The sequence below is a fragment of the Pygocentrus nattereri genome, chromosome 8 (genome assembly GCF_015220715.1).
Source record: "Pygocentrus nattereri isolate fPygNat1 chromosome 8, fPygNat1.pri, whole genome shotgun sequence".
NCBI lineage: Eukaryota > Metazoa > Chordata > Actinopteri > Characiformes > Serrasalmidae > Pygocentrus > Pygocentrus nattereri.
The window spans coordinates 44,282,300-44,291,729 of record NC_051218.1 but is presented as its reverse complement, the minus strand read 5'-3'; the positions used below and the strand labels follow the sequence as shown (position 1 = coordinate 44,291,729).

General features: G+C 43.3%; 1 long non-coding RNA gene and 2 other non-coding genes across 3 annotated transcripts; all 3 read left to right on the top strand.

Annotated features, from left to right (window-relative positions):
* Nucleotides 1-4,004: 4,004 nt before the first annotated feature.
* LOC108436164 lies at nt 4,005-7,077 on the top strand. Its single transcript, XR_001858500.2, has 5 exons — nt 4,005-4,116; nt 5,365-5,429; nt 5,734-5,982; nt 6,162-6,219; nt 6,448-7,077. It is a non-coding gene; the product is annotated as an uncharacterized LOC108436164 (long non-coding RNA).
* LOC119263943 lies at nt 5,465-5,668 on the top strand. Its single transcript, XR_005130656.1, has one exon. It is a non-coding gene; the product is annotated as a small nucleolar RNA SNORA74 (small nucleolar RNA).
* LOC119263944 lies at nt 6,028-6,096 on the top strand. Its single transcript, XR_005130657.1, has one exon. It is a non-coding gene; the product is annotated as a small nucleolar RNA SNORD63 (small nucleolar RNA).
* Nucleotides 7,078-9,430: the final 2,353 nt, after the last annotated feature.

Here is a 9,430-nt window from a genome sequence, read left to right as displayed (position 1 = left end):
ACAGAAGACTGGTCCTCCAGGTCTCATCATTAAGGGTTCAGTGTTGTCAAAACAGTTATTGAAGTTATTCATACACTGTCCCAGTGTAAAGCACAATTTGAGGCCTACTTGGGGCAAATTTCTGTTATATAAATAACTATGGACTGAAGACATGACAGGTTGACTGCTCCCATAACAAAGCCGCCCACACGTTCTTTTGCAAAGCAACACAGCAAGTTTAACAGTAGGTAACTGTAGAGTGTGGTTGGTGTAGTGTAGTGTAGTGTAGCACCTCTAACTTCTACCCTGTAGACTGGGATTCAATCCCTTACCAGGGCAAGCTCCCTGCACTATACCAATAAGAGTCCTTGGGCAAGACTCCTAACACCACCTTGTAAGTGGCTCTGAATAAGAGCGTCTGCCAAATGCCGTAAATGTAGTACAGGTCAGAAGGTAATGTGTAGCTTCGGCGTTCTCGGGGGGTGAAAATAAACTGAAAACATTCACTGTGTTACACTGACACAAGGGCAATGCAACCAGGGAGAAGATCATTAAAGACAAATTTATGGTGCCTGTGATAGAAGAGAATTGACCCTGTAAACCAGGGGTCAGCAATCTTATTCACAAATGGCCAGTGTGGAGGCAGAATTTAGTTCCAGTCAAGCCAAAGCATGATTGATTCCTCATGTTTCATCAGGTCTCAGCTTTAAAAAAACAAAACGGAATGAAATCCCGCAGCCACACCAGCCCTTTGTGGTAGGACTGGTGACACGAGTCTTGATAAATGGTCTAACGCTGCATGGTGATATCCCGTGGTCTGCCGCCAGGGAAAATTATTTTTACACACCTTGAACTTGTTTGCATGATTTTTTCATAAGCCATGTGATCCTAAGGCGGTGTGAATCATGGTAACGTTCAGCCTGACAGGCCAAACTATTATGGAAAACCAAATTTTTTTTTTTTTTAATGAAAGAGTTTAATGTAGTACGTAAACATTGCCAAGGTCTCCATAAGCACTCGCCAGGCCACATGTGGCAATTAAGCTGCAAAAACATCCTGATTTAAATGCAATGGACCTCATTCACCAATATCCTCGTTTTTAATTAGTTCTTCAGAAACGTCCTAAGAAAACGCCTACGTCACCGTTCTGCTCTTAAGTGTGGGTAGATTCTGTTCTTACCTAAGAACAAACCCCAAATAAGAGAACATTGGTGAATGTCAGGCTCTTCGTGAAAAAAACTGCATAAGTGGGTTTAAAACGAAATTTCTTCTTAAGAACAGTTGGTGAATGAGGCCCATTGTTTTTTGTGATGACATGAAAACCAACACAGTAACATACATCTGGCTACATCTTCTAACTGACTGCTTATCGAACAAGGTACAATACAGGACACCCAATTAGAGTAGAGTTCTGCTACATACACTATATTTCCAAAAGTATTTGGTTGTCTGACTTCACACGCATGTGAACTTGAGGGACATCCCATTCTTAATCCATAGGGTTTAATATGATGTCGGCCCACCCTTTGCAGCTATAACAGCTTGAACCCTTCTGGGAAGGATTTCCACAAGGGTTAGGAGTGTTTATGGGAATTTTTGACTGTTCTTCCAGAAGTGCATTTGTGAGGTCAGACACTGATGTTGGACGAGAAGGCCTGGCTCACAGTCTCCACTCTAATTCATCACAAAGGTGTTGTATCAGGTTGAAGTCAGGACTCTGTGCAGGCCAGTCAAGTTCTTCCACACCAAACTGGCTCAATCCACATCTTTATGGACCTGCTTTGTGCACTGGTGCGCAGTCATGTTGGAACAGGAAGGGACCGTCCCCAAACTGTTCCCACAAAGTTGGGAGCATGAAATTGTCCAAAATCTCTTGGTGCTGAAGCTTTAAGAGTTCCTTTCACTGGAACTAAGGGGCCGAGCCCAACTCCTGAAAAACGACCCCACACCATGATCCCACCTCCACCAAACTTTACACTTGGCACAATGCAGTCAAACAAGTACCGTCTCCTGGCAACCGCCAAACCAAGACTCGTCCATCGGAGTGCTAGACGGAGAAGCGTGATTGGTCACTGTTCTTGAGCTGATCTGAAGGCCACATGAAGTTTAGAGGTCTGTAGTGATTGACTCTGCAGAAAGTTGGTGACCTCTGCGCACTATGCCCCTCAGCATCCACTGACCCCACTCTGTCATTTTACGTGGTCGACCACTTCGTGGCTGAGTTGCTGTCGTTCCCAATCGCTTCCACTTTGTTATAATCCCACTGACAGTTCACTGTGGAATATTTAGTAGTGAGGAAATTTCATGACTGGACTTGTTGCACAGGTGGTGTCCGATCACGGTACCACGCTGGAATTCACTGAGCTCCTGAGAGTGACCCATTCTTTCACTAATGTCTGTAAAAGTAGTCTGCAGGCCGAGGGGCTGGTTTTAAACAGTGGAAAATAGTCATGTAAAATCAAATTATGACTGCTTTTCACATAAAAACACATATTGTAAATAAACATCGATGTCAAAAAATAAAAACAGACAAATTTAGGATATGGGCCATTTTAAATGCTTAACCTTAAGATGTGGTCATGCTGGAGATGTCGAGTCAGTTCAGTCATAAGCCTCTAAAGGTAGACAGTGACACCTAGTGTTAGACTAGGAAAAAACACACTGTGATGGGAGCCATTGAACCCAGAGTGCATTAATGCTTATTACTATTAGATAATCTAAGAGTTTTTAAACACCTCAGTGTCACTGCTGGACTGAGAATAGTCCAGCAACCAAAAATATCCAGCCAACAGTTTTCCTGAATAACAGAACAGATGACCTGTAATAAAGTGTAAAATTTTGAGGAAGCAGATTGTGCACTGTGGTAGAATGACCACATGACGGATACGTAAAAAAGCAGATGAAAATAATGCATCCAAGTACTTTCAGACAGGGTTTATGAGGAATCTGGCCGCTTCCTATTTCCCCCGTTATATCAGAAACAGGCCTGCTGAACAGCAGAGGGCGCCCGTCAGCGAGTCCTCAGTGAATGGGAGTGAATGGGGCCCAACGGCTAAAAGCGAGCAGTTAAAATAGTTTCTAATCACTCGGCCAGAACTTTCCTTTCATTTTAGACAGTAGAAGGATGGACTTCACTAAAAAAGCAGAGAAATCTCACCTGCATGTTTCCTTTATTTCTACAGCCAACCGGCTTCGGGCAGCAGGAGGCGGGATTTACTGCTAGAGCGCGATGATTGATGGGCGAGCGGAGCAGCTCATTGGCTGTTCGCGCTCACTGATGTCATGGACCTACATGGATCTTAAACTCCTATAGCTCGAATTTAAAAGCTCTTAAAAATATAACAGCGGTGATAAAATGTTTTATGTTATTCAGTGATCAGGAAGTGATCCTTTTACATTAAAATGTTTAAGCGTTTATAAACTATGATTTTGCTCAAACGCTCCATATCAACCCATTCGTTTTGAACTCGCTCGGGAGCGCCCTCTAGCGTTTGAGAAACTCGGAAGATACTGCAGAGCGGAGATTCTCCTGGTCGGTTGTAGGGAGCAGGATGTAGGGTGTAGGGAGCAGGGTGTAGGGAGTAGGGTGTAGGGAGCAGGGAGTAGGGAGCAGGGAGTAGGGAGCAGGGTGTTGAGTAGGGAATAGGGTGTAGGGTGTAGAGAGTAGGGAGCAGGGACCAGGGTGTAGAGAGCAGGGAGTAGGGAGCAGGGTGTAGGGTGTAGAGAGCAGGGTGTAGGGAGCAGGGTGTAGGGTGTAGGGAGCAGGGTGTAGGGTGTAGAGAGCAGGGTGTAGGGAGCAGGGTGTAGGGTGTAGGGAGCAGGGTGTAGGGGGCAGGGTGTAGGGAGCAGGGTGTAGGGAGCAGGGTGTAGGGGGCAGGGTGTAGGGTGTAGGTGGCAGGGTGTAGGGGGCAGGGTGTAGGGAGCAGGGTGTAGGGGCAGGGTGTAGGGAGCAGGGCGCAAAGTTTCAGGAGGCGGGGCATCCCAACATTCCTTGCGCTCCTTGCGGCTTAAATACGCCGCGACGGTTTCCTCTTTCTCTCACTGCGCCATGGCGAGGACGACCTGCAGCGCTGCTTTCGAGCAACTCGTGCTTCGGATCAGAGGCACGAAGATGGGTTTAACCCGAGCAGAACCAAGGTGGGTTGGTGTTCTTCGCGCTCCATTCCGTCCTCAGCGCACAGGCCGTGCCGGCAGCGCCTAAATCAGCGTTGTGACCGCACCACGTGGCCTCGACGCCTAGGCTGACTGCTGTTGAGCCTCTAAGCGCGCGCCGAGCCGTTCACCGCGTGTCTCAGGGTCGTAACGCCAGCGTTTAAAGTCTGTGCTGGTGTTTTGTGCCGGTGGGCTCGGCTCGGTCTGTCGCTGCCATTCCGCGTTTTAATGGGTTGCTTTGCCGAAAACTGGCGTGTGAGCGACGCTTCTCTCTAAAACTGGGTGTGAAGTTCTGAGCGCGTGTCTAGGGGCCGAGTAGAAGAGTCCTCGTGTGTTAGCTTAGCATATTAAGAATATTTTGACCATTGATGACTAAAGTGTCAAATTACGGGTATTTCACGTTGCATAAATACTCAATTTCTAGGTTTTCGAGGAAAAGTAGTTTTAATGCGCGTTTCCTCTTTCTTTAGGTTTTAATTTTCCCGTCTTTGAGATGTCTTTTGTCCTGTTAGTCTGAGTTTTTGGTTCCCCAGCACTTATTTACGCCTTATTCTGATGAGGACTTTTATTGTGAAGGCGGCTGACGCTACAGTATTAAAGTAGATGCCATTAGATGCTCATGACGGTTTTTTCAGGTATAAAATTTAAGGTATTAAGTTGTATTTCAAAGGCTGGCTCAATTGTCAAGAGAATATGACCTTAGTTATGTAGAGATACAAATACGGTGTAATTAATACAGTAGCGTTATATTTGCGTCGTAGTCCAGCAGCGCCTGTTCTGCTTAATTGATCCACAGCAAATGTGTTCAATGTCCTCTTAAACTCTGAGACCACCAGTAGTTCCAAAATGCACTTCATGTTCTTCATAATGTTCATATTTCATAAGCTCCATTCAGAAGCTGGGCGTTGTGTGAGGCTGTAACTCTTCTCTCCAGTCTAATAGACGGTGATGTCATTTTAAACCCTTATAATAAAACTGCAATTTCAATATAAGCGATTAATCTTTAAGCCCTAGCTTTCAAGAAACAAACATCAACACTTTACATTTATTTCATGCAGTTACTGAATAATTTCCCTTATGATTTGGGCATGTACACTTGCTTATTCCACTATAAATCCTTCATTTATTACATTAAGACTTGGCAGCATTATAGTTCTAGTTGCATTAAGAAATCTGTGCTTGTCTAGTCTCTTATCTGAGCCTCTGAGTATGAATTTCTCCTTGCTTTTACAGATGGTGCTGTTGGATTCTACCCAAGCTGAGTTCTTAACATGGACCGTTTGGCTTGCATAGCACTGGTAAGCAACTGTTCACCGATTTGAATGTGAATGGCTCCAGCGGTTGTCAGCTGTACAGGCCTGTACCGTTCCTGTGCTAGTGTTACTCTGCTGGGAAAGAGAGGCTCTGCCGATTGTGCTCAGTTCAGGAGTTGCTGTTTTAGTAGCTTCTCGATGCTTAGCTGTGGCAGAGCCTTGCCCCTCTGAGAGTGGGCTGTCCCCTCACCAGTGGGGGCAGCCCTAGTCTGTGGGTAAACATGCTTAAAATGATCCAGGATGTTTTCTAAGTTGGAGGTTAGTCTTAAGCTAGTGTTCTCTGTTCTAGGTGATTGCCGGTTCCTTCAAGAACTACAGCCATGATCGGCGGAGTGGAGCGGTGTGTGCGCTTGCTGGCTTTCTGATCTGACTGCACTGATGACCGGTCTAATCATTCTGACAAGCATGATTAACCTTCAGCCACTGAGTACAGACCTTCAAGCCGCACTCACCTGCTTTTCAGTTTAACCTTCTTGACCAGATACCTTTTGGTTACAGGAGGCCAACTGTGTTCCTGGCTTTCCCCCCGTTTACTATGGTAAGAGCATTTCGCTGAATCGAGACCCCCAGTCATTTTAAATGATTGCTGTGATGAACCTAAATCAACACAACATTCTTACTGTGAAGTGAAGAAACGTCAGCACTGAGCATATTTCAGAATTTCCTCCAACATGCTCAATCTGGATTTCTGTAACTCCTGCCTTGATTTCTCCCCAGGAAGGATGCTGTTGAAGCTGGACAAGCTGTCTGGAGCTGGGGGGGAAACAACAAACGGGTAACTTTGTTTTTATGGTCATCCCCAAGTTGATACCATCATGGCAAAGTGGTTTTTGTTGTGATGCTTGTTTACCTTGGGAGAGCATATGCAGGGCTGGCACAGGTTTTGGCTGACGCAGTCTACAAAGACCTGACTAGAAGACCTGCTACATTCTTCTTAATTGTGTTTTTATCAGATTTTTGCTGGTTTGGATAAATTAACGGTTTTGCTTTGCCTGTTTTGCAGGAGTTTTGAGAGCCATACTTTCTCCAAGCTGAAGATTTAATGGATGTCCGACTTCTAGTTTATCATTTATTTTTAAATGTGGTTCTGTAATGCAGCTGTGGAACTTTCTGTCTAGACAGTCGTTCTTTTATGGCTGAATTACTTTGATCCTTGGTTTGCAGTTTTGCATGTTGATTCATTTACAGGGTTTAAAGGGAAGCACAGCTTCTAAACCAGTCATGCAACTACGTTCCTAAAGGGGTGGGTTCCTGCAGTAATGTTTGTCTACTGGATACCAAATCAAGACCACTACATGGTAGTGGAGGGTGCACTGGAAACTGTTTAAAGCAGTGGTCTACACACAATAAGCTGAGATGCATGGAGTGTGTAGGATTATATAAGCAGTGCATCTTATGCAACCTTACATTGTATTTTAGTTCCCTTCCATGTTTTGTTTACATGACCTCCATTGACCCAAGTAACTGCTGTAACTATGAATGTTACTGATTCTGATGTTTTAATAATGAATTTGTGCTGTAAAACGTACATTTCATGCGTCCTGTTCATAACTGCAGCCTCTGATGTCTAAAGGTGTCATTTGGGTGATTTTTACCAAACTACCTGTATTAAAATATCACCTTTTTAATATAATTCACTTGTTACTTATTTCTTTCCAACTGGTTAGTCCTACGGTAGTGTTATGTAGTGCATCACTGTTTTTAGGCTTTATTTTAAATGCCAGAATGTATTTTGTTCACACTGTAGGACTTTGTAATATTCCACTTGTAATAAGTCAATTTGTCGACTTCAGTTAATTTCATGTGGGTTTTTTACATTTGAGGTGCTGTAGGACTTCGATTGAACGTTTCACTCACTTGTACTTAACAAGCAGTACAACCTTCAACTTTAGTTGACCGGTGGCGTCTTATGACCATGCCTTGTTTAGTCACTGAGCTCTTCACTATGACCCGTTCTGTTGCCCAGTGTTCATCTATTGAGGTGGTGTGGCTCTGTGCCAGTACTGCTGTCCACTCGTTAGAAGTAGGTATGGCAGAGAACGCCTGAACTCTGTAATTAGGAGGGGTGTCTGCACATTTTACAATGTACAATAACACTTATTTAATTTATAACAAGTTTATACCACGACAGTGTCACTGGGGCAGAACCCTTGTCCCTGTGGTGGTGCCCTCAGGGGTCCATCTCAGTACCTTTAATCAGGGATCATAACTGAACCACCAGTTCACCATTATGATCTGTTCTAAGCTGTAGTGACTCAACACCCCAAAAAAATGGTTCTGTTTTTAAAAAAAATTAGTTTATGAAAAGATTGAAAGATCTACTTTTTCACTGGAAGAAACTTAAGGTAAACAATTGGACCTTAAAGCCACTGCTGTGCCTTTGAGGGGCCGTTTACACGGAGTGAATCGTGCCTACATGGTGCCTTTATTTCTAACAGTGTAGAGCACTTCCAACAGACAGCAGGACTGGATAAGTGGCTTTCGCAGTAGATGTTTGCTGTTCTAATTCTGTATAATAGTGTTGGAAGTATAGAAGTAGTCTTACATTAATGTGGCATCTGTAAAATGTTTATTAAGTTTATTAAACTTGGAACTAAGTTGTAAATAAATCTAGGACCTCAAGTGGAGGTCTGAATGGAGGAACTTTTACTGGAGTAATATTTTAGATTTTGGCTGTCTCTACTTTAACTCAAGTACGTGGGTTATTAACTTCATCCACCACTGAAAATATATAATAAAAAAACAGCTGCTCCCTGAAACAATTTATAAAGGGAAAAAAAATCCCTTTCATTCTACTCAGATGATGTGGTTGGATATAAGAAATGTTCAGCTCCATTAGCAAAGTAAAAGAAGTTCAATTTAAAACGCTCTGCATTTTTTCTTCGCAATGCGCTGTTTAATAAATTTCACACTATTAAATCATCAGAAACTAGAGTTCATTTTTTGGTGACTATCTTATTAAAAGAATTTTGAAAGGAAATAAATATCCTTGCTCATTTTTATGTTCTTGCACAAAGGAATTCCTATAAATTAGGTAATCATCTTGCTTCTAAAATGTGATACTACTACAACATTATTAAATGGAGTTTTGAAACTTATTGGGCAATACGGCTAACACTGTCACTATTTATTTAGACTATTAGTCGCCTTAAGCCTTAAAGACGTGATGAATACAAGTCTGTGTACTTTTGAAATGAGTTTCTTTCTTGTTTGTTTATTAGTACAACTGACAGAGTACCTGACTCTACAGGACATAGCTGGAGTTCTACATTTACGTCTGTACATGCTGGATTAAATTAAATAACAATAGGAAAACAAAAATTAATTTATGAGGAGCCCGGCCGCTTCCTATTTCCCCCGTTATATCAGAAACAGGCCTGCTGAACAGCAGAGGGCGCCCGTCAGCGAGTCCTCAGTGAATGGGAGTGAATGGAGCCCAACGGCTAAAAGCGAGCAGTTAAAATAGTTTCTAATCACTCGGCCAGAACTGTCCTTTCATTTTAGACAGTAGAAGGATGGACTTCACTAAAAAAGCAGAGAAATCTCACCTGCATGTTTCCTTTATTTCTACAGCCAACCGGCTTCGGGCAGCTGGAGGCGGGATTTACTGCTAGAGCGCGAGGATTGATGGGCGAGCGGAGCAGCTCATTGGCTGTTTGCGCTCACTGTCGTCATGAACATATATAAGATGCGTTTTAAACTCCTATAACTCGATTTAGAAGCGCTTAAAAATATAACAGCGGTGATAAATGTTTTATAATATTCTGCGCTCAGGAAATTATTCTATTCTTTCACATTAAAAATGTTTAAGCGTTTATAAACTATGACTTTGCTCAAACGCTTCATATCAACCCATTCATTTCGGGAATCCCTCGCTCGGGAGCGCCCTCTAGCGTTTGAGAGTCCCGGCAGACATTGCAGAGCGGTATTTCTCCAGTGATGTGGCAGCTTAGTTTCGCCAAACAGTTAAGCCAGCTAGAATTCCC